Source organism: Lissotriton vulgaris, chromosome 6 (assembly GCF_964263255.1).
Source record: "Lissotriton vulgaris chromosome 6, aLisVul1.2, whole genome shotgun sequence".
In the NCBI taxonomy this organism is placed as follows: Eukaryota; Metazoa; Chordata; class Amphibia; order Caudata; family Salamandridae; genus Lissotriton; species Lissotriton vulgaris.
The window spans coordinates 1,694,517,212-1,694,540,404 of record NC_141694.1 but is presented as its reverse complement, the minus strand read 5'-3'; the positions used below and the strand labels follow the sequence as shown (position 1 = coordinate 1,694,540,404).

The window sequence follows — 23,193 nt, the reverse complement described above, 5'->3', positions numbered from 1 at the left end:
GATCGTGATCTGAGCATTGTCCAAATGCAGGGGCGGCCCCGTTCGTGCCGTCTGAAGGATGACATCACTGTCTCGGAAGTTAAACACCCGAGCTATGATGGGGTGGGGGGGAGCACCCGGCTTCGGCCTACCCCCAGGACCCTGTGTGCTCGCTCAACGGAGAAATAATTTGATAGCTGCTTTGGCTGGAGATGTTGTAGAATCAAGTTCTCTACAAAGAGATCAGTAGCCGGATCCTCCATTCGCTCCGGAACCCCTAGGATGCGGAGGTTGTTGCGCTTTGCGCGCCCTTCATAGTCATCAAGAAGCTCCCCCATTTGCAACTGTTGCTTTTGGAGTTGGGCCACCTGCTGTTGGAGGGTGGAGGTGTCGTCTATGAGCGCCGTGGTTTTAATTTCAATGTTCTTTACTTTGGTGTCCATTTTGTGGAGGTCCGCCCGCAGCAGTGTGACCTCGATGTTCACAGAGTCTATGTGGGTCTCCAGCGATGAGCGGACACCAGCTATCGCCTCCATCACGTCCTCCAGAGTGGGGGACCGCGCTGCAGGGGGAGGAGTCACGGTTTTAGGTGCATTCTCAGGATTCGCATCTTTATTCTCCCCTTTAAAACCCCACAAGAGTTTATTGATCTGTCTCTGAGTGGAGGGCCTGTTTCCTTTATTAGAGGTCATTGTGGAATCCAATGCGTACAGTATGTTCCAGTGGCGCGGACCGAAGCGTGTTCAGTCAAGAGGCGGCCTCCGCCGCTCTCGTGCAGGTAAGTGGTCACCACACCTATCGGGATGGCACCGTTAGAGAGTCTCGGGACCAGGTGTGAGCAGGGAAACAGGAGCAAGGCGACAGTAGGGCGTAATGGGGGGTGCGAGCGCTCTACTCACTATATCGCAGGTCGCAGATCACGCACCCTGGCTCCCAGCACAGAAGGGAGCTCAGCCTGTCAGTCCAAGGGGAGTGAGGGGGGACACCCCGGGGTCACTCCACACCACGGAGCTCCAGAATCTGTAATAGAGTTTACGTTGTCACTGCGCCGGGTCACGGAGCTGTAGGGTGAGCCTCCCGTGACCTCCAGGGCCAGGCCCAAGGCAGTGTCCAGCTATCTCCCGGCTACAGCATCCAGCCGGTATTCCCGGTGTAGAAAAGGCAAGGCCCCCCTCTGCGTGGGCCACCCCAGCTCCAGTAGGCTCCAGAAGTTGGGGCGGGTACATGCATCACACAGTAGTGTGCAGGTGCGGGAGGCGAGCACCGTCTCTCGCGTCGTAGGGCCGAGCTCCAGCTCGCTCCGGTCCCCACAAGCGGTAAGGCCCCACAGAGCGCCAAAGTGCAGTTTGTGGCACCAACAGCAGGCCCCGGGGGCAAAAGGCAGTCTATCCAGGCAGCGCAGTATGAAGCGACTAGCGCAGGCAGGTCAGGGCAGTCCTGGGCAACGTGGAAGCGGTCCCTGAAAGTAGGCCCAAAGTGGGGGACTCGCATAGTTAGCGTCCCGAGCACCAGGGAGGGCTCGATTCCGGCAGCTTAGATCGTCGCTCGTGGGGCCCAGCAGGACGGGGTCGACAGAAATCAGCAGGCGCTCGCCCCACAAAGCCCCGCCGAGGCCGGAAAATCTCTGCAGCGGCACCCAGGCTCTCGCCGCAGCCCACCCGGAGTCAGGCCACACATCGGCCGGTGGTCCCGGCCGCCATTTTGAGGCCGAAGGATAGCAGAGCCTCGGGAGTCAGCCACGGTAAATGGGGGTCCGGAGGCAAACGGGGAGCAGATGGGCTCATCCAGACGGTCAGTGGATCCTTACCCCCAAGCGTAGCGGTTAGAAAAGCACAGGCGCAGGATCAGTGCCAGGAATATCGACGAGGGCCGAGGAGCTGCCTCAGAGTGCGACCATTCCTTTCGGCTGCAGACCACGCCCCTCTCTTGCATGGTTTTTAATTGTCTTCTGGCCTCAGAGCCAACCTGGTGCAAGTTTGTTTTCCAGTGGGAGAGAGGATGCTTACCATATTGAGCAATAGTACCGTACAGGGTCCTGTAGACCTGTGGTGGTGCATCAATGGTAGTATTTGAGTACTGTACAGGGTCCTGTAGACCTGTGGTGGTGCATCAATGGTAGTATTTGAGTACTGTACAGGGTCCTGTAGACCTGTGGTGGTTCATCTATGGTAGTATTTGAGTACTGTACAGGGTCCTGTAGACCTGTTGTGGTGCATCAATGGTAGTATTTGAGTACTGTACAGGGTCCCGTAGACCTGTGGTGGTTCATCAATGGTAGTATTTAAGTACTCTGAGGGTCCTGTAGACCTGTGGTGGTGCATCAATGTTAGTATTTGAGCACTGTACAGGGTCCCGTAGACCTGTGGTGGTTCATCAATGGTAGTTTTTGAGTACTCTGAGGGTCCTGTAGACCTGTGGTGGTGCATCAATGTTAGTATTTGAGTAATGTACAGGGTCCTGTAGACCTGTGGTGGTTCATCAATGGTAGTTTTTGAGTACTCTGAGGGTCCTGTAGACCTGTGGTGGTGCATCAATGGTAGTATTTGAGTAATGTACAGGGCCCTGTAGACCTGTGGTGGTGCATCAATGGTAGTATTTGAGTACTGTACAGGGTCCCGTAGACCTGTGGTGGTTCATCAATGGTAGTATTTAAGTACTCTGAGGGTCCTGTAGACCTGTGGTGGTGCATCAATGGTAGTATTTGAGTACTGTACAGGGTCCTGTAGACCTGTGGTGGTGCATCAATGGTAGTATTTGAGTACTGTACTGGGTCCCGTAGACCTGTGGTGGTTCATCAATGGTAGTATTTAAGTACTCTGAGGGTCCTGTAGACCTGTGGTAGTGCATCAATATTAGTATTTGAGCACTGTACAGGGCCCCGTTGACCTGTGGTGGTGCATCAATGTTAGTATTTGTGGTATGCAGTTACTGTATTTTTTCATGATTCCTCCAGTAGTAACGTATACCACAAATAGTATTATAAGCACAATTTCTTTATCAATATATGCTCTCTGCAATAGATAGGTAAGAGGCACCTCGTTGGGGCTTCAGTGTTATTTCTTCAGCTATCACCACAGAGATTTACACAACACTTTCCAGTTGGGATGACCTCTCAATAATAAAACTTAGTGGCCAGACAAATCTATTGTAGCTAGCCATCCGATGTCTACTGGTCTTATAACACAGCATAGATCTGTGCACATTTCAGAATATTCTAAATGTATATTTTTTTACAGATGCACAATATTGATGAATTCTTGCACTGCTGACTTCATTTATTATATTGTCTCATCCTTCTGGTTGCTAGCTTTCTGCAATCGATCCTTCACATTAACTGTACGCTATAGTGTTTTAGTACCATATATAATCAGCGGTCTTTCCTCCTCCGGTCTCAGTCTATCCCTAGTTTCATATTCACATAGTTGTTATGAGTCAACAAACCTTACTTGGTCTCGGGGCGCTATATAAATCTTCTAAATAAAAAAAAATTGCATCACTTCCTTTAGTATTAAGTTAACTTGATAACATTTTCATCTATTCAAGACTGGGTTATGTTTTTTTCGCTTGTTGTTAAAAACGATAGTTTTTTTAAAAATCTGGATAACACAGTATTATCTTACATTTCTTTAAACAAAATGGTTCTCCAAATAATGCAAAGGTTTTGCAAACATAGAAGTTAAATGACATTGTATTTTTTTATTTTAAAAAAAGCTCACTCCAGTGTCCCTAAACTAAAACCGTAATGTTTGTCAGCCCTTCTATTCAAATTGTAAATCTGTGATATTTCGCTTTAAACAGGATGCACTAAATAATACATGTTTTCCTTTTTCTTAAATTTAAAGGACTTTGCACTAAGATCGTTAGAAATAGCAGAACATTTGCATGCAATTTTCCGTATTTGTTTTGAATATAGTCATCATTTCATACTGATACTGCACCTATGTATGGATATTTGTTTTGATAAATGACATAGTAACTCTTCTGCTCTTGATTATGAATAAATTTACATTTATGTGGACGCACCATTAAGATTGCATCAATTTATGCCCCGGTCTTTTGAATATTTTAAACACATTTCAGTTTTTTCTCGTGTCAAGTTTCTTAAAAGGTATACAAATAAGTATAAATTACATAAATGTTTCTAATACAATGCATGATGTTTTTTATCTGTCAGCAATCAGATCTAAGCACTGTCTTCGCAGTGCTGTGCAAAATAGTGATGAGTGGACTTCATGTTCATGACCCCATAGCGTTAAATGTGCAATATAATTAGTGTAGTGGATTTCAAGTAAACAGTCTTGCACTGTGAAAAGTGCAAGATAGATATTGCCACCCACACTAGTAGCCCTTTAAACATGCCTGCCATGTCGATTTGGTATTTAAAACCCCTTACTCAACCTTAAACTCTCCTTTTATTACACATAAGTCACCCCTAAGGTAGGCCCTATGTAGCCCATAGGGTAGGGTGCTTTGTAAGTAAAAGGTAGGGCATGTAGTTTTAAGTTTTGCATGTCCTGGTAGTGAAAAACACCTAAATAGGCTTTTCAGTAATGTGAGGCCTAACTCCTCCTATAGGTTGAAATTGGGAATTCCTCATTACACTTTTAAGCTGTGATACCTTATTGAGAAGGAGTAGCTCTGTCATGTTTCATAATATTGAATTGGTAATGATAAATCCTCTTTACTGGTAAAGTTGGATTTAACATTACCATTTTAGAACTGCCTCTTTTAGAAAGTTGCTATTTCTCTGCTCTTAAAGCTCTGTGGGCCTGCAGCCTGTCTCCAATACACGTATGGCGTGTGTGACAGCTTGAGTTTGTGTACCTGTAGACAGCCACACACAAAGGAAGGTCAGGTTTGTCTGAGTGTCCATCTGCATCCTAATGACTTATCCTGGGCAAGATGGAAGGGACAAACTGGATGGACAGTGTCCTGCCCCCACACATAGGGCTGATTACACCCCCTGTAGTTAGTCTGGAGCAGAGCTAGGAAGAAAGGACCTCTGTGCACTTCAAAGACCCAACTTTGAAGTCATACTCACTTCAAATGCACAACTGGGTATAAGTACTGAGTCTCTGACCCCATCAAATCACACACCTCTGGACCTGTAAAGAAACTCTGCCAGGAGGAAGGACTGCTGTGTTGCTGCAAGTACTGTCACTCTGCTGAACTGCAGCTCTGGAAGAACCAATTCTCTGCTGTCCTGCAGGGTGCCTGCTCTCCTCTGCCCCTGTTGAGGAGGAATTGAATTCTGCTTGAATCCAGAGTGATCTCCAAGGGCTTGTTGGCTTGCCTCCTGTTTATAAGACTAAGGAATATCAAAGTCTCACCACCTGCTCCTATGCCTAGTCCATTGGAAGTGGATCCAGGAGTTTGCTCCAGTTGAGCCGATCATCTGTCTGCGGGAAGCACAACTGACGCATCATTGCTGATACGGGATCAGAAATGGGGCATCACACTCTGAACCAGCACTTCACCCATAGAACTGACGCATCAGAACTGCTGTATTGCCGCATCCCCTTGATTGCGTGGAGAAACCTGGTGCATTGTCTTCATAACAAATGCCTCTCAGCTCAGTTCATTGTCTCCAGAACTGGCACATTGCCACAACTGCGTGAAGAAATTCGACGCATCACCTCGATTGCAAGATCGACACCAACACATTGCTTGGCTGCAGCACACATCTCACTGTTGCAACCAAGATCAAGGTACGTTGTTCAGCAGGCCATGCTAGGCTCCAGTATCAGGCCCACCCTCCATTGTAGACAGCCTGAACTCTTGACTCCAGCACGACTACATAACGCGAATAGGCCCCTATTGCTTCTAAGTGCTATTTTTGTTTTTCATCTTTAAAAATTCATATCTCAAATTCTACTTATTGGATTTTTGTCATTTTGGTCTTTTTTAATTTATAAAAATCATAATCTATTGTTCCAAATGGATGAGGAGTCTATTGTGGTATTTCCCACTGTGTTACTGTTGAAGTGTCGCACAAATACTTTACTCATTGTCTCTTAAGTTAAGCCTAGCTGCTTTGTGCCAAGCTACCAAAGGGTGAGCACAGTTTTTTTATGGTGTGTATCTGACTTACCTTGACTAGGTTTGTGGTTCCTGCTTGTGTAGGCTGCCAACCAGAAGCTCAATGTCTAACTCAGGCATTTATGCTTTAAAATAGTTGATTTCATTGCCATGAGTGTTAATAAATCTGTGCTTTGGCATTCCAGTCACAGAATGTGAAGTGGGCGTTCCAATGTGTGGTTTGCGTATTCATTTGGAAACATCTATTAATACATAAATGTGCATCTTCTGCTGTTATCCTGCTGCCTGCTACTTGCTGGGTGGCATAAAGTACTCACTGGATTGCTTTTCTTTTTGTTGCCCTGATGCCAGTATCTCCCTGACTTTATTCCCACTGGACACTGCTGAGCTGGCAGGAGAAACAGCCATTATTGCTAAGTACTACACTCTGCTGGACTGCTGCCTGTTTACTGCAACATCATTTTGTTGGCCAGACTAATACCCTTCTTTGGCGGGCCACGCTGCAAGTGTTCCAGGAAGGCATTCGAGGATCACGTGAGATCGTCCACCTTCAAACTTATGAGAAAATGCCGAGTTGAAGATAATGAAAAGATCCAGAATGGGAAAGAGAGAATCTCTGAGATTGTATCTCAAAAGAGAGAAGACAATGTCCCTCATAAAAAAACACCTAATGTACAATGGTGCGATGCCTACCAACAATCAATAAAGTTCTCATGTAATTGCCGAGGAAAATTAGGATTATAACCTAAGTAAGGGAATGTATTGAAAAAGCAGATGTCCAAAGTTTGCATTTTCAGGTAGGCACAAATAAAATAAAAGGCCTGCAGCATTTTAAACCAGGTTCTTTCGAAGCAAAGTGTGTCAATAATACCTCTAAGTGGGACAATATCTGTCCCCCAAGGAAGGTATTCTGGAAAGGGATGACCTAACACCCAAATTCAACACCCAAAAACCACAAGATTTATGCTCCTAGTTAGCATACTCATAAGTCTGGTAACAAAAAGCCTTCCTCCTACCGTGGCCTCCGTAGCAATTGTATACTGGCCCTATACATTTTATACCACCATGTACAATTTTGCCACAAGGCCTCTACCTGTGAAAAGAAGGCTTTGGGTCGGTACAGAGGTATGCCAAGAAAGAGCTATAGATAGCAAGGCATGATAATCATTTTAGTAAATTTAAACCTTTCTATTAAGCCAATATGTAGGCGGCTCCTCTTAGTAGTAGTTCTTGTGAAAAGAGAACCAAAATTAGACGTTATTACCTCTTATATCTTCAAAGAAATTTCTACCCCTAGATAAGTAGCCGAGGTGACCCCTCACCGATCATACCCAGAAGGAGCAACACACTATAAAACCAGACTCTTATCAAGGTTGAGTTTATACCCTGAGATAGCCCCAAATATGCTTGTCATTATTTCAGTAGCAGCTAAGGAGCACTCAGAGGCCAGAATAGTAAGGTTGTCTGCATAAGCAAGCACTTAAAGCTCAAGTTGGTGGATCCAGAAAAGAGCAATGCCGCTAGAACTCTTAAGTTCTTGGATATAGGTTTCAATATACAGCGCAGTGAGCAGGGTTGAAAGCGGACAACCAAGGTGGATACGGCAATTGATCTGAATTAATTTACTCGGGCTACCTAAGCAGAGGACTCTGGCCGTGAGGTTCGGATAAAGCTACTGGACACGAGCAACCTACCAAGGCCTGAGCCCGGATACCACCATACTGGCCCAGAGAAAAGGCCACGAAACCCAGTCGAAAGACTTTTCTGCATCTAGCATTATCATTTTGACCAGGTTTCCCTGAGCACAGCCCACTTCAAGTATGGTAATGACTGTATTGACATGAACAGTGGATGTCTGCCCTGGAACAAACCAATGCTGGTTCTCATCAACTAAATCAGAGATCACTGAGAAATCCTATTAGCCAGACCAGAGTATAAAACTCGGAATCGTCATTGATGAATGAAATGAGCTGATATGAGCTGCAAAGAAGAGATCTTTCCCTTTCTTGGAAAAAATGACAATGTAGATCTCGGCCCAGGAACCTGTTCCAGTAGCTCAAAGGAGTTAAACAGTTCACTTAAGACCGGTACCAAAACATGTGATAATCTGAGATAAATTTCTAATGGGATTTGATTGGAGCAACAAGCCTTGCCACGTGCCAGCTGACCAATTGTGGTCACAACTTCAGAAAGGAAAATTGGGCCCTCTAACCTGAGCTGCTGTGAGATAGATATCTTCCAGTGGTGATAAGCCCAAAAGAACTGATCAGTTCAGTCATTGGAGGGGACCACTTCTCCATTTTAAAGCGTCTGATATAAACTATGAAACTCCTCCCAAATAAGTCTGTGATCAGTCACTTTCTCACCTTTAGCATTCATGATCCGTCAAATAACAGAAGCATTAGACCTATCTCTGACCCTGAAAGAAAGAGTTTGAACCATTTCTTTGCTATTTTCAAAAGTGGTTAATTGTTTGGCCACAGCCTTCTCAATGGCATTGTTAAGCTTTTTTTCCTGGAGGGAAGCCTGAACAATTAGAAATTGATCCCTCTAAGAAGTAAAAGACCCCCAATCTTGTGTGACTGCAGTGCGTACCAGAAGAGAATCCAAGTAAGTGAGTAAGAGTGGACCGGAGGTTCGCTTCTGCCAGGCCTATTTCCTTCCAATGGACGGAGGAATATTTTAAAGTACGGCCTTTGCAGACAGCTCTGAGAGCATTCCAACCATAAGAATGGATGTTGAACCAAGATTCTGATCTAAGGAAATCTTTAACACCCGATCTATGAAGTGAATAAAAGCTTCATCAAGAAGAAGCATCTTATCAAAGGTCCAAGGACAAAGCTCACTTCACAGAAAAAAGAGAAAGTGAGTTATGATCAGATAACACCCTAGGATTGAAAGAGATAATAAGATGTGAAGAAAGAGAATAAATAGCTAGCAAAGGAACAGATCAATCCAGGAGAAATATTTATAAAAAGGCTCAAAAATAGGTATACCCATATTCTCCCGGTTGGGAATGCCACCATACACCCACAAGAGCATAAGATTCCATAACTTGTAACAGGGCAGCTCTGGCTAGTTTCCTCGGGCTATAGATGATACCACAAAGGGCAGTAACCCCACTCCCAAAATAAGAGTCCACTCATGAATTAAGGGCGATATTGAAATAGACACAGATGATCAGGGGTTCCGGCCACCGATGCAGCTCAAACAAGAGACTAATAAAAACCACAAGATAAGGACTCTTCACCAAAATTCAATGCCATTTCTAGATGTACGCCTGAAAGCATATGCCTTGAACAGCTTTTCAGGAGTACTGCTTGGAAACTTGTGAGTTGGAAAAAACAGTGAGCACACCCAGGCAAAGGTGTAAAACTCTGTCCATTCTGTTTTTATTTTTTGCTCAAGCCCTCAAATGTTTTGCATTTTTTATTTATCATCTCTGCTTGCTGCTCCTACTCTGTTTCCACTCACCCTTTATATCACACCTTTTTCTGTATGCATTTCGTTAACAAATTTTGTCTCTACCTCTGTCTTTCTAGGTCACAACTCTGTCTCTCCCTACATTTACCGCTGTATCAAATTCACCTCTTTTTGTACATGTCCTCTGGCTATCTACTTTATCAGTTTTTTCTCTATACCTTATCACTATCATAAAATCCACCCTTTCTTACTTTTAATTCTGACTCTCTACTCTTTACCAAACCTGTCTTTCTACACCTCTTCTCATTTTGCCTGTCTTTCTAACTCCTCAACTCTATATTTCCCTCAGCACCTCGCCTATCTTTCTAATTCTTCATCTCTTTGCCCCAACTCTAACTCAGGTCAAATTATACCTTACCTCTCTAGTCTACCATATTCCTCTGGTGTAAACCAGCCCTACCTTTTCTTTTTCCTGTCTCTCCTTCAATCTAAAATGTTAAAGTAGCTCCAAACCTCACTTGTTCTACCTCTCCTTCTTTCTACCACCCTTTGGAGCCTGGCCCTTTCTGCAGGGACAACCGAGATTTTTGTTTTCCCTTGCCTTCCTTTGCTGAACCCCTTTTGCATCCTCCTAGGACTCTGTGCATTTTACTCCTGCTAATCAGTGGTAAAGTGCTTGTGCTCTCCCTTCTAAACATGGTAAAATTGGCCTAAACCTTAATTGAACATTCAATTTACCTGTAAGTTCCTTGTATTAGGCACTACGTGTACAGAGTACCTGTAATTAAACACTACTAGGTAACACACATTGTGCCATCCTCTTAAATAGCACTGTAAAAAATGCCTCAGGGCTGCCACTAAGAATGTAGTGCAGTTTAAAACAGCCATTTTGGCCTGGTGAAATAAGTCTGTTGCCAAATCTAAACTTTCCTTTTTATTACTTAGAAGTCATCCCTAAGGTAGGTCCTGAAGGCTCCTACAACAGGCAGGGTTCAAGGTATCTAAAACGTAGGACCTGTTTATTTAAGTGTTCATGGGCCCGATTCACAGAATGAACTTAAGACTCAATCCTAAACTTACTACTATCTTGGTATTCACAGAATGCACTTACTACTTTTGGCATTCACAGAATTAACTTACTACTTTTGGTATTCACAGAAGTTAGGATTTTGTCTTAAGTTTGTCTTAAGACAAACTTAAGACAGACTTAAGACAGATTTAAGATAGACTTAAGACAGACTTAAGACAAACTTAAGACAGACTTAAGACAGACTTAAGACAAAATCCTAGCTTAAGTCTGTCTTAAGTCTGTCTTAAGTTTGTCTTAAGACAAACATAAGACAAAATCCTAACTTTTGTGAATACCAAAAGTAGTAAGTTCATTCTGTGAATACCAAAAGTAGTAAGTGCATTCTGTGAATGCCAAAAGTGGTAAGTGCATTCTGTGAATGCCAAAATAGTAGTAAGTTTAGGATTGAGTCTTAAGTTCATTCTGTGAATCGGGCCCTAAGTGTTTAAGTGTTACTTGTCCCGACAGTGAAAAAGTCCTATAGTCGTTTTCACAGTTGTAAGGCTATCTCTCCTATAGACTACACTGTGTTGCCTTATTACACTTAATAAGTGATATTTTCAGTTTGGGAGCCGGTACAGAAATGCTTCATTCTCTAAAATGAATTGGAATCTAAAAGCTTCTTTAATGGTAAAGTCGGATTTTAAGTAACCATTCTGAAAAAGCCACTTTTAAAAAGTTAAACAAAACACATGGGGTTGGGCTCATATAGTTAGTCAGGCTGAGCCACCAAGCATTACCAAAAACAAGCAATGCCAGCATTGACTGCACGTACACTTTTTACAAAGTATTTTTATGATGTTCAAAAAAATAAATGGTGTTCACTTTTATTGAATATAGTGGTCACAAATAAACAGAGGCTGTAAAGGTGCAGTCAGTTTTGGCTTTGTTTGTTTATGTTACCTTTTAAAAAGTTGGTATTTTTCTACCAAAACCAAATTTCCTTTTCTGAAAGTTTGAATGGCTGTCCTGGGGTGATTTGTGTATTTCTTTCAGACATGCAGGCAAAATGACATTTGGTGGGGACAGGGTGTTGTTCTACTGAGCGGGATAACCTGAGGGGGTTTACTCAGCCCCACCTGGGCTTCCAAAGGTAGCCTCACAGCTTGCCCACCCCCTTCTTGACTCCTGAGAGATGTCTGCTCTGCCACGAACAAATACTTCCCAAACTTAGGTCTGCCAGCCCTTTGTTACTATGGAAACTTTGGAGCCAAACCCAGGAAAGGGGAAGATTTGGGCAAAGGGGGCATCCCCCACTCACTGGTTGGCATTTGGGATAATGTTAGACCTGGCATCCTTGGTGTAGTTTCCCCTCTCTTTTTGTCTCTACCACCTGTATTTATAATGGTGTGCTGGGCTTTGTTTTCGCTGGTTTATGTACTCTGGGCACTTTACCACTACTGATTGGTGCTAAAGTGCAAGTGCTTCCTGTTAGTCTGGGGGTCTCTAGTTGGCAGAGGTAGGTACCACCGTCCAAGTAGGGACCCTTACTTCTAGTCAGGGTAAGGAGGATACACTCTTTAGATAATCCCTGCTCACCCCCTTGATAGCTTGGCACGAGCAGTCAGGTTTATCAAAGGCAATGTGTAAAGTATTTGTACCAACACTCACAGTAACACAGTGAAAACGGCACAAACTGACTCCACAACAGTTTAGAAAAATAAAAGTATTTAATCTAAACTACACTAGACCAAAACGACAAAAATCCAACATACACAATTCAAGAATATGGTTTCAAAAGAGTTCTTAAGGTTGCGTTAAAATAATCCACAGTTGCGTCACGTTTTAGCCAACAGTACCTTTAGATGCGACAAAAGTTCCAAGTGAAAGCTGCAGCGTTGAAAAACAAGCGATGCGTCACTTCTGAGACCCTGGGGAGGCGATGCGGAAACGCCGCTGGATGCAGCGGGCGTGTTGCGACGAATCCGGTCTGTATGAGGAGGGAGGCGATACCTTGTATGGATTCCGGTGCACAGGTTTCGTAGAAAGCGTCTCACAAAAGGTACGGTGCGACGATGTTCGGGACGGCGACGATCTCAGGTGCGGTGGTGATGCGCGGCGCAGCATCAATCTTCTCCTTTCGCGGCCCCTCGATGCGATGATTCTGCGACGACTCTCGCAGCGTCGTGATGCTGTCCGCAAGCAGGCGGTGCAACGATCTCACCCAGTGACGATATTCGCAGCTATGGTACTTTTTCAGCACCAGAGCGATGAGTTCCGCAAGCGAAGGATGCGTCAGTTCTTGCAGTGGCAACAGGCGCTGCGACGATCATGATCTTCGTGGCAGCGGGCATTTCCTCGCACTGATGGAGATGCGCTCTGCAAGCGAGCGATGCGTGAAACTTTGCAGAAAGTCTTTAGTATCTTCTTTTCCATCTTCCCAAACACAGGTACAACTTCCAGAGGCACCACAACTGGCCCAAGTACTCTAGGAAGGACAGAACTCTCTCAGTATATTTCAGGGAAGCTGGGGGTGAAGTCCTTTTGTTCCTGGGACTTCTTAACAGGGAGGCAGCTCAACTGAGGCCCTTGGAGATCTCTTCAAGCAAGAGGACACAGCACAAAGCAAAGTCCTTCCCCTCTCCTTGGCAGCAAAGCAATTGCAGGTCAGCCCGCAAACACACAGCAGGGCAGTCCTTCCTCTTCAGACTTCTAGCTTTCTCCTTGGCAGAGGTTCCTTCATGATTCCAGGATGATCTAATTTTCTGTAGTCTGCAGTCCTGTACTTATACCCCTAAAAGTCTTTGTTCCCTTTGTGCAGGAGGGCTTTGAGCTCGGTCTGAACCAGTTCTGGGTGTTCCTTGAGCACTTTGTTTTCCTTGCCTGTCCTTTCCTTTCAGAGAGAGGGGCAGGGCCATCAGCTGCCCAGTGGTAGGTGGAGCCAGCATTGTGGAAGGCAGGTACAGCCCTACTCAGGCCCAGGTACTATGCCCTCCCACCACTCTAGATGCAGATGGAGCTATTCAGCCCAGGGATGGCCCACTTAGCCTCTGGGAGCCACCCAGCCCCTGCTGCTCACAAACCAGACAGTCAATTGACAAACAGAACAAGGCACACAGAAAGGTCAGACAAGAGAACAGCCACTTTCTCAAAGTGCTGTTCTCAAACACAGGATTTAAAAAACACCTTTCCTTAAAGATGTGTTATTAAATTCTGAGTTCAGGGATACCAGACTTTTATGTCCTATCTTGCTCCTATGTGAAGATATGCAGGTAACCACTGAAGCCAGCATTCCGCATGATAGCCTATGGGCAAGATAGCCTTACAATAGTGAAAAACGAAAATGGCTATAATTCACTACCAGAGCATGTCACCTGCTCTAGTACATGTTCTACCTTTAACATACACTGCACCCTGCCCAAGGGGGTACCTTGGGCCTTCAATAGGGGTGACCAATGTGTACAGAAAGGGAAGAGTTAGTCCTGGTCAGCGGGGACACTGGCCAGGTTGACATGGCAGTTCACAGACTGCACTCAGGCACCGCGGTGGCAGGTCTGAGACACCCTTTTAGGGCTACTCATGTGGGTGGCACAATCAGTGCTGCAGGCCCACTAGTAGCATTTCTATCACCAGCCCTGGGACACTCAGTGCACTTTACTAGGGACTTCTTGGTGATACAAATATGCCAATCATGGATAACCAATTACAATAACAATTTACTCAGGGAGCACTTGCAATTTGAGACTGATCAGCAGTGGCAAAGTGCCCAAAGCATCTAAACCAGCCAAAACGAAATTCAGCACAGTATTAGAAATCAGAAGGTAGAGGCAAAAAGACAGGGGAAACCACGCCAAAGATGCCAGGTCTAACACTTCCTGTGTAAATTGTGATTCTGATTGGTGATCCATGATTGGCCTCAACCCTTACCCTACACTCTCCTTAGTTCATTGCTTGATTCTTCTTTATCTGGGCTTCATTCCAATTGATTATCCCTCCCTTCCTTCCTGGTTTATGGAGCACTTTTTGAAGAATCATGTAACCACCGTCCTGATGATGACCTTGAGTTAAATAGGTCAAAACGCAGTCGACTCCACAACGCCATTCTGGGCAACCAAAAGGGTAATTTACAAACCATGAAATTGTTCTTGTAATTGTAAATACTTTCGTTTGACCCCCACTATCTATTGTTTCTCTGCCGCTTCACGTTTTTTCTTAATCACATGTCTCACTGTGCCGTTCACTCACTGCAAACACTTCCAGTGCACATTTGGTTGTTATGGTTACTGCAATCTAGTTGTATTTTAGTGCTTCTATATGAAAATAACAACCCTTCCACTCTTACTTGGTCTCCCTCGTCCTTTTCCTGTGCTATGTGATTGATACACATATATGAGCAGTTCCCTTGTATGATATACCAGTTGAGACATTGTCCTATTGTTACAATACTTATCAACAGGTTCAACAGGTTTACTCCTGTTTCTGTTCACTTTTAGAAATTGGGCATTTTCTTGTTTAACCACCCTGGGCCTCTGCCTGCCGGTGGAATCAAAGTCTGGTTTAAATTGACAGGGGCTGTTTGTGCATTCACTCTAGATAGTCACTGAAAGGGATCTGATGTGTGCCCTGAAAATGTTCATGGCCCATCACCCGGCTGATGGGTCTTCCTGAGCTAGAGTGGTGGGAGGAGTTGTCACTGACACCTGAATAGGGCTGTTACTGTCCTTTCACAATGCTGCCTCCACCCCCTGTGGTGTGCCTGGAGCCAAGGCAGGAACTTGTGAACTACAAAGACTTTTCCTTGTAGTATGCCTACTTCAAAGGCCAAAAGGGGTATAAATATTGGACCTAAAACCCCAGACTTTTAAAACACTTCAGGATCAAGAGGAGACTCTGCCAAGGAGAAGAGCTGATAAACTATGAGGAGGAGTGCTGCCCCTTTGCAGTGTGTAGCTTTTCAGGTTGGCCTGCAGTTGCTGATTTTGCTTTGAAGAGAAAAAGGACGGGAATTTGCTTGGTATCCTGCTTGATACATTTCTCCAAGGGTTTGTGTGTGCTTGCCTCCTGTTAAGATACCTCAGGGTCATCAAAGACTTCACCTGGAGCATCCCTGTACTACACTGTTGGGAGTTCTGACCTGCTCCCTAGTGTAGTTCTGGGCCTTTGGAGGTTGTTTTGCTGCTTGAAACCATCAACATTGACACATTGCCCTTCCAGGCCCTGTTTTTCCGATGCACCACTGCAGTGCGGGAAAAGTTTCCAAGCACTGCTGCCATGCAGCTGAAGAAATCAAAGCAGTGCCTGCCCGCGGCCGAGGACACCTCATTAGCCCAAGCTCAGCGCACCGTGTCTCCGAAGTCTGAGACCACCACACTGACTCTGACGCAGGCTCTGCTGTGCAGCTAAAAGAATCTACGTATTGTTGGACCGCAGCTGAAGAAATTGACGCAGCCCCTGCTTGGTGCCACCATACCGACCTCCAACAAGTCCAGATTCCCACACATTATACCTGTGTATCAAGATTTCCACTGCATCACTCACAGAAAAGAACCATCTTCGATTTCAACGTTTCTCTCCCCCTTACAGTCCAGATTTAATGCAACACTTCTCCTGCGTTGTAATGAATGTGCTTTTCGCTAAAAGGACACACCCAAACCCTGCATTCCCAATTCGGAGGCAAATATACCACTGCACATTTAAATACACTTTGAGCAGCACTCCCTAAAGATGAGGATAAGACACAGCACTTCCTTTAGGCGAGGCAAGAAAACCAATTCAGGTGCACTTAAAATAATACACTAAAGTTTATTAATGGAACGGTAGGCCAAACATATCAGTAAATGCAGATTCCTAAATATCAAGTGAACAATTAAATGAACAATTGAAATAAAATGCAGTATATATAAGTGGCAAAGAGTAGAAAATATATATAAAATGGTTAGGAACACCTCACTGGTTGAATTTGCATCATCCTTGCCAACTCAAGCTAGGGAAGCCCTTCAATTGTGGAGAAAGCCAACCTGCTCCATCCAACTCAGTTTGGCTTTCGTTCACGCCACTCCACGGAGTCTGCGCTCCTCATGGCCACTGAGACCATCAGGCAAGGGGCAGATGAGGGGCATACTATGGCCCTCATTCTACTTGACCTAAGTGCTGCCTTTGACACTGTAGCACATTTCACCTTGCTACAGTGTCTTAACAAATGCGGAGTAACTGGGTCAGCGCTGAGGTGGATCCACTCTTTCCTGACCGTTAGGGGTTTTCAGGTCAGACAGGGAGAACACTATTCTCGTGTGTTCAATCTCGATCAAGGGGTCTCCCAGGGCTCTGCCCTGAGCCCTACCCTGTTCAACCTATACGCTTCCCCTGTAGCCACCATTGTGGAAAGTCATGGCATCCAACTAGTGTCATATGGCGATGATACACAGCTGGTCATCTCACTGTCACGGGCACCTGATGTTGCGGCATCCAGCTTCAGTGCTTGCATGCAGGAGCTTGCTTCCTGGATGTCTAACAACTGCCTGAAGCTGAATGAGTCAAAAACTGAAGTGCTCGTGGTGGGAGGTGGTCCGACTGTGTGGTCCTCGGCATGGTGGCCAGCCTGCCTGGGCTCCACTCCAGTGCCTTGTCAACAGGCCAAAAATCTTGGGGTGTTGTTTGACTCCGACCTGTCATATGCTCCCCAGATTAATCGGGTTGTCGAAATGTGCTTCGGTATACTCAAGAGCCTACATAAGGTCCTGGACCAACTTCCTGTTGGTGCCAGGCAGGCTCTGGTGCATGCCTTGGTCACATCTAGACTCGAGTACGCTAACCTTCTATATCTGGGTATAACAGCTAGAAGCCTCAATCGTCTCCAGGTACTTCAAAATGCCACAGCCCGGCTGGTGCTGAGGCTTCCTAGGAGAACGCCCTCTAAAGCTGCTTTGAAGTCCCTTCACTGGCTTCCGATCAGAGAAAGGATTACCTTCAAAGCACTATGCATGTGTCATCGCATTATCGGAGGCAGGGCGCCCGCCCCCCTACACAGCCTCATCACCCCCTACGGACCGGAGCAGATGCTCAGATCCTCTGGCACCGGTCTGGCAGTCGTCCCCAAAATTCGTAAAACTCGAATGGGGGGCAGATCTTTTAGGCTCCTTGCAGCCAAGAACTGGAATATGCTTCCGATGGAGCTTTGCCTCGAACCTTCTGAGGCCAAGTTCCGCAGAGCCCTAAAAACTTACCTCTTCGGCTCAGCACTGTTGTAACCTCCTTGATCTGGCCACTTCATACTTTGGTCTCAGCGCGGGGACACGCCGGGGTGCGTAACCATGCGCTTTATAAAATTCCCTAATAATAATAATAAATAATAATAGCCCAGGAAGGAGTTCAATCAGGACTCAAGTTCCGTCACCTCCACAGCAATACGCCTATTCTGTGGTGAACTTCCACCTGGCCCCCGAAGGCTCCCAGCTTAAACATCATTACTAAACATGAGGTGAAGTTTCTAGAAAACCTCGGCCCCCTCTCATTAGAAAAAACAGAGCTGGCTGTACCGGTCTGCGTCAAGGCCAAGACGGAGGCTGGCCAAGCTCCGTATTTTGACTCTGAGGCAGAGTTGTACATTCTCACATCTTCCAGCCTCTATCTTGACGAAGCTCCCACTAGGCCTTCCAGAGAACATTAAACAAAACCAATCGCTCAGAAAGACCTTGAATGTGAATAACCCCAACAACTTGCAAGCACTGCTAAGCATGCAGAGAAACTGCAACAAGGCAAATCCAAGGGAAAAAGATGACACGAGGCCATGTCAAAGCCAATATTAAGCATATATAATTCTCATAAACCAAACAACTTGCAAGCACTACTGCAAAGTCAGAAAACAAGATGACATGAGGCCATGTCAAAGCCAATAGTAAGAACTCATATTTAACCCAAACAATTTGCAAGCACTGCTGTGCATGCAGAAGAAAGGCAAAGTCAGAAAACAAAATGATATGAGGCCATGTCAAAGCCAATAGTACTGTTCTACTCCGTGACAGCTTCCACTAAAGACAGCAAGATTACAAGACAGAAGAGAAGCAGGCATGTGCAGGACCGTCCTACATTAAGGCTAGGGTAACATAACACACTAAATTCAATTAAAATGGTGGTAGTCGAAGGTCATCATAGGGTGCCAGATCACAAGAGTGCCTCTTTCACTACATGCGTGCAGCAGAACTGAAACCTTGCCTTGCCTGCCCCCGGACTCAGGATCCAAGGCATTGCTGTGTTTTCCGACACTTCCCACCTCTGCGGCTGTTTTTCTTTGTGGATTAGTATGCATTTAAAAGTACTTTGTGTAAAATCAAAGCATCCTTAGAGTTCTATGGATAGAATTGCTAAAACCTTCTGAAAGTGATATTTTCAGTTGTGTATGTTGGAGTTTTCTCATTTTGGTCTTGTTTGGATAAGATAAGGATAAGTTATTTTTCTAAACGTGTGTGGTGTCCCTTTGTAGTGTTTTCACTGTGTTACTGTGTGTATTATTTACAAATACTTTACACATTGCCTCTGAGACATTCCTGAATGCTGGTGCAAAGCTACCATTGGGGTTGACAGGGGTTATCCAGGTGTGTAACTCCCTTATCCTGACTAGAACGAAGGGTCCCTACTTGGACAGGTTGCAAACCACTGCCAACTAGAGACCCCATTTCTGACAGATAAAAGTAGCACTTTCCCTACCTGTCCGTCAGTTCCATATGCCACATTTTGGTGTATAACCTGAAAAAGCTTTGAGTGTGCATTGTTTCTTTAGAAATGTTGGGGATGCTTTCTAATGCTTTGCACGGGAGCTCACATGGTGCTAGCGGACACTGAGCATTGTTGATATCTGTACCATTCTAAAAGATGGGGCAGAGGGCAAAACTGACCAGTAAGCCTGGGTGGACAACTACTCTACGCCCGCGCAGTTTGTGAAGGTTGTGCTACTTCGCACTACGTGAATTGCACGTAGCACAGTGCGAACATGCTTGCTCGCAGTCCTCAACGTCAAGTTGGCGATTGCGAGTGAGCAAAATGACACCCCAGTGAGACGTTTTCCTCGTTCGCGATCAGCAACATCAAGTTGGCGATCGCAAGTGTGGAAAATAAAACTCCAGGCGAGATTCTCAACGCGGGGAGGTCATGTTTCTCATTGCGAGTGGTCGCCTATGCTCGCGACCGATCGCAATGAGAAAGTACCAGTCCGCGTTGAGAAATCTGCAGTTCGAGAAAAAATCTACTCGAGCCGCAGAAAACACAGCTCGCACTGTGCAAGATGCCGTTTTCAATGAATGCACAGTGCGGACAAGCATCCGGCACTGTGCAATCATCACGAACAGCGCACTACGCAGTTCGCGTAGCGCTACGTGTAGCTCCCGTAGTGCGAAGTGCACTTTGCATAGCTACGCGTAGCGCTACTTTGTGAACTACCACCCAGGGTTACTGACCAGTACCATGGGAAGTCCTACGCATCCTATAGTAAATAACCCTTCCCCTGACGGTTTTATAGCACAGTAATTCAGTTCCACAATGGCAGCCTTGGCATCTCGCGATGAATAACGAGCCAGCCAATACAATGCATATAATTAAGGTTATACTTTTATGCATAAAAATGGAGTGTATGATGCTGAGCTCTGCTGAATGTCACACTTGATGGAACAGAACTTGGATCTTAAAGACGAGATCAACTGCAAAGAAAAGTTTTACGCCCATTGAAGCAGAGCACTTAACAAAAACTTTTGACTGCCAATCTCATTTCGGCTATGCCATGAAAAGCAGCTTGTCTAGATAAAGTCGGGTAATATTTTACCCTTCTGATATTTCTGTTCCCTTATCAAACCTAAATCAAGATTAAAATTGGATATACAATATTAATATGTCAACGAAGTGCTATAGATGACTTCAGAAGTTTAGTTAGATAAGAGAAGTTTCACTCAGTCCTTTAATTAGCGAGGTCAGAGAGATGTAGCAAAAGCTTCTGAAATATAGGTAGCATCAAGGCTCATGGCTGGTCTTGACATACAATACCAATTTAAAAGTAGATGACAGTAAAATAGGCTAAAGCATTTAAAATATGCATGTCACTAGCTATGTTAATATGCTGGAATTGACCAGGCTATAAAAATCTTCCATATAGAAAGGCGCACAGGAATCCATAATGTGGTAGGTCCATAGTGGCGATGTGTAAAATTGTAGGACCCTTCTGCAGGAAACTAGAAGATAAATACTCTAAATATACTTTCTATGTAACAAAACTTAATGGTAAAGAAAAAGTGAAACGTTGTCACAATTCTTACCAAGGAATAAACTTGGGTTCTTGTGTATTACTGTGTTGGAATAAAATATTTGTGGAGGCACTTTTCCCTGATGCCGTGTGTGGGCTAGTGAGTCCTTGTAGTTAAGTGGATGGGCACGTTGTACATGTATTTCTGCAAGTCTCCCTTTTCGCTTGTCTGTGTTTGTTTCACAATACCCCTCCTAGAGGCTGCTTATCCTTGTGTTTTGCTGTGTTCCATAATACTCCCCACAATTGTCGGGAAGTCATTCACTTGTTTGATTAGGAGGTGTTTGTTATAAGGTTGTGGTTTTAGTCCACTGTGTTATAAAAACAGGTATTGAGCACTTTCTGAGCCTTACTTGGCCTTTGAATAGTGCGATTTTGGATTTGAATTGTATTCTAGAGGTAAGGTGAAGTCTGGGAATTGCTTGCCTCTCATCTCTCTCCTTTAAAGGTGATATTGATGACCCCAGGATAGAGGATCTATCTCATATACGGGGTGGCCAGTGTTAGGAACCCTTCCTCTAGAAGAATCCTGTTTTTTCCCCTTTGATAAGTGATACACAGGGCCATGCAGGGTATTTGTCGGATCATGGATAGCTAGTGTAGTGTTGTCACAGCACTTAGGGGCATCAGCTGAAGTCCTTTGGCTAATGTCTCTCACCGGTGATTTTCAACCTTTGCATTCGGTTCTGCCTGGTAGTTCATAGACCTCCTTCTGTTATAATACTGAAAACACATCTCTCTATTTGAAGATACCTAACACCATTAAGATAAGTCGACTGAGAACATGCTTCTACGAGATACCCGTGGTTTGCACATGGATGAATCATACGAAAGAGAATACAACTTGCTCCACAGCAGATTCTGGGACTTAGCTTAGCGCCTGGATGGTTTCTGCCCCAATGCTTTCCTATGTATCATGTTCCTGAGCATTTATGCTGATTTCCAACTCACCTTAGAAGACTTATTGAGCAAGAAATCCCAAACTATGGGCTACATAGGGAGACTTGAAATCTAAAACTGTCAAAGAGAAACAAGCTTAGCCCGGATTTGCACCTAGGTTTGGGCAAGCACCCCATCGAACAGACATAACCCCCTAACAGTTAAAAAAGAGGAGCTCCAATTTTCTCCATTACCCACCTGATCTGCGATTCGATGCCCACAGCATGCCCATCCCCTTCTATGCGTGATTAGTGTGCTCTATCTGCTTTATATAATTGTCTCTGCATTTTATATAATGACTGCACCGTCAATCTTATTTCAAGTTTGGAGGAAATACCTGTTCCAAACCCCCTGGAGCATTTTAGGGCTTTCGCAAAGTATTACAGCTGTGTATGCCCTTGATTAGTCTTCAATAGCAATCATTAGTGGATATATTTTGAAGATGTGTTTTCCAACTGTGTTGCCAATGGAATTACTGCTTGCAATCTGCTTTGCAGTCAAAATTTCCTCCAAGTAGGATCTGAAAGAAAGTGCACATGCAAAACTCAGAACTAAGGGCCAGATGAATCAAGCATTTTTCGGTTCGCAAATGGCCCGATTCTGTGACCGAAAAAATACATTTTGGTATATATCATTCCCAAACTGTGAATAGATACCGATGCGGTATTAGGAAGGGTCGTGTTTAGGCTGTCCCTTCCAAATACTGAATCGCAGTGGTATGAAAGAATGCTTAGTGCCCAAATCGGGGTCTCTAAACATTCGCATTTTAGAAACTACTTCAAGTAGGTGGTAACCTATTCGCAAATGGGAATGGGTTCCCAAGTGACCCCTTTCCCTTTGTGAATGATTGCGAAAACGTTGTTTAAGACAAAGCAGGTCCCACTTAAAAAAAATTAAGAAGAAAAAAACTTTTCATTTTTCTTCTTTAAACACATAACTTAAGAAAAACGAGCTGCATTAAAAAAAATGCTTTATTTAGAAACAATCACAGTTGGCTACTCGCTGTTCCTAATATTGATGCATGTGGCCCTAAGTCTTATTTCCACTCATCCTGTCATATGTGGAAAGTGAAAAAAAACACAGGTGCAAATCAAATTTGCACCTCATTTTTTCACCATTCGGAATGATGGATAACACTCCTGTAAATTGAACTTCTATCGTACGTACTGTGTGTGCTAAGCTACTATGTGCTCCTAGACACCGGCTATGCAAATAGTAAAAAATAAAATGAAAAAAACCCAATCCTATTCCTTAAAGCGTTTTTATGCATTTGAAAACACAGAAATGAACATCATATTGACAATATGCGTTCATTAAAATGTCCAACTAAATGTTTTCTGTGCAAGGAGAACGTGCGACATATTCTTATTGAGTGAAAATGGCATGTTAAGCCTTCGTCAAATGGAAATTAACCAATCGATTGAGGGTGCGCAAATGGAGGTTCATTGATCTGTGCCAGGACAGGAAGCTCCGAGCTGCCAGAACCTTGAGCTCAGAGCCATGTCTCTGCTGGCTCAGA

At 44.6% G+C, this 23,193-nt stretch overlaps 1 protein-coding gene across 1 annotated transcript in view; it reads left to right on the top strand.

Annotated features, from left to right (window-relative positions):
• The window catches only part of USH2A (usherin), a 2,319,650-nt gene that overhangs the window by 802,949 nt on the left and 1,493,508 nt on the right, over positions 1-23,193 (top strand). The window lies entirely within an intron of this gene.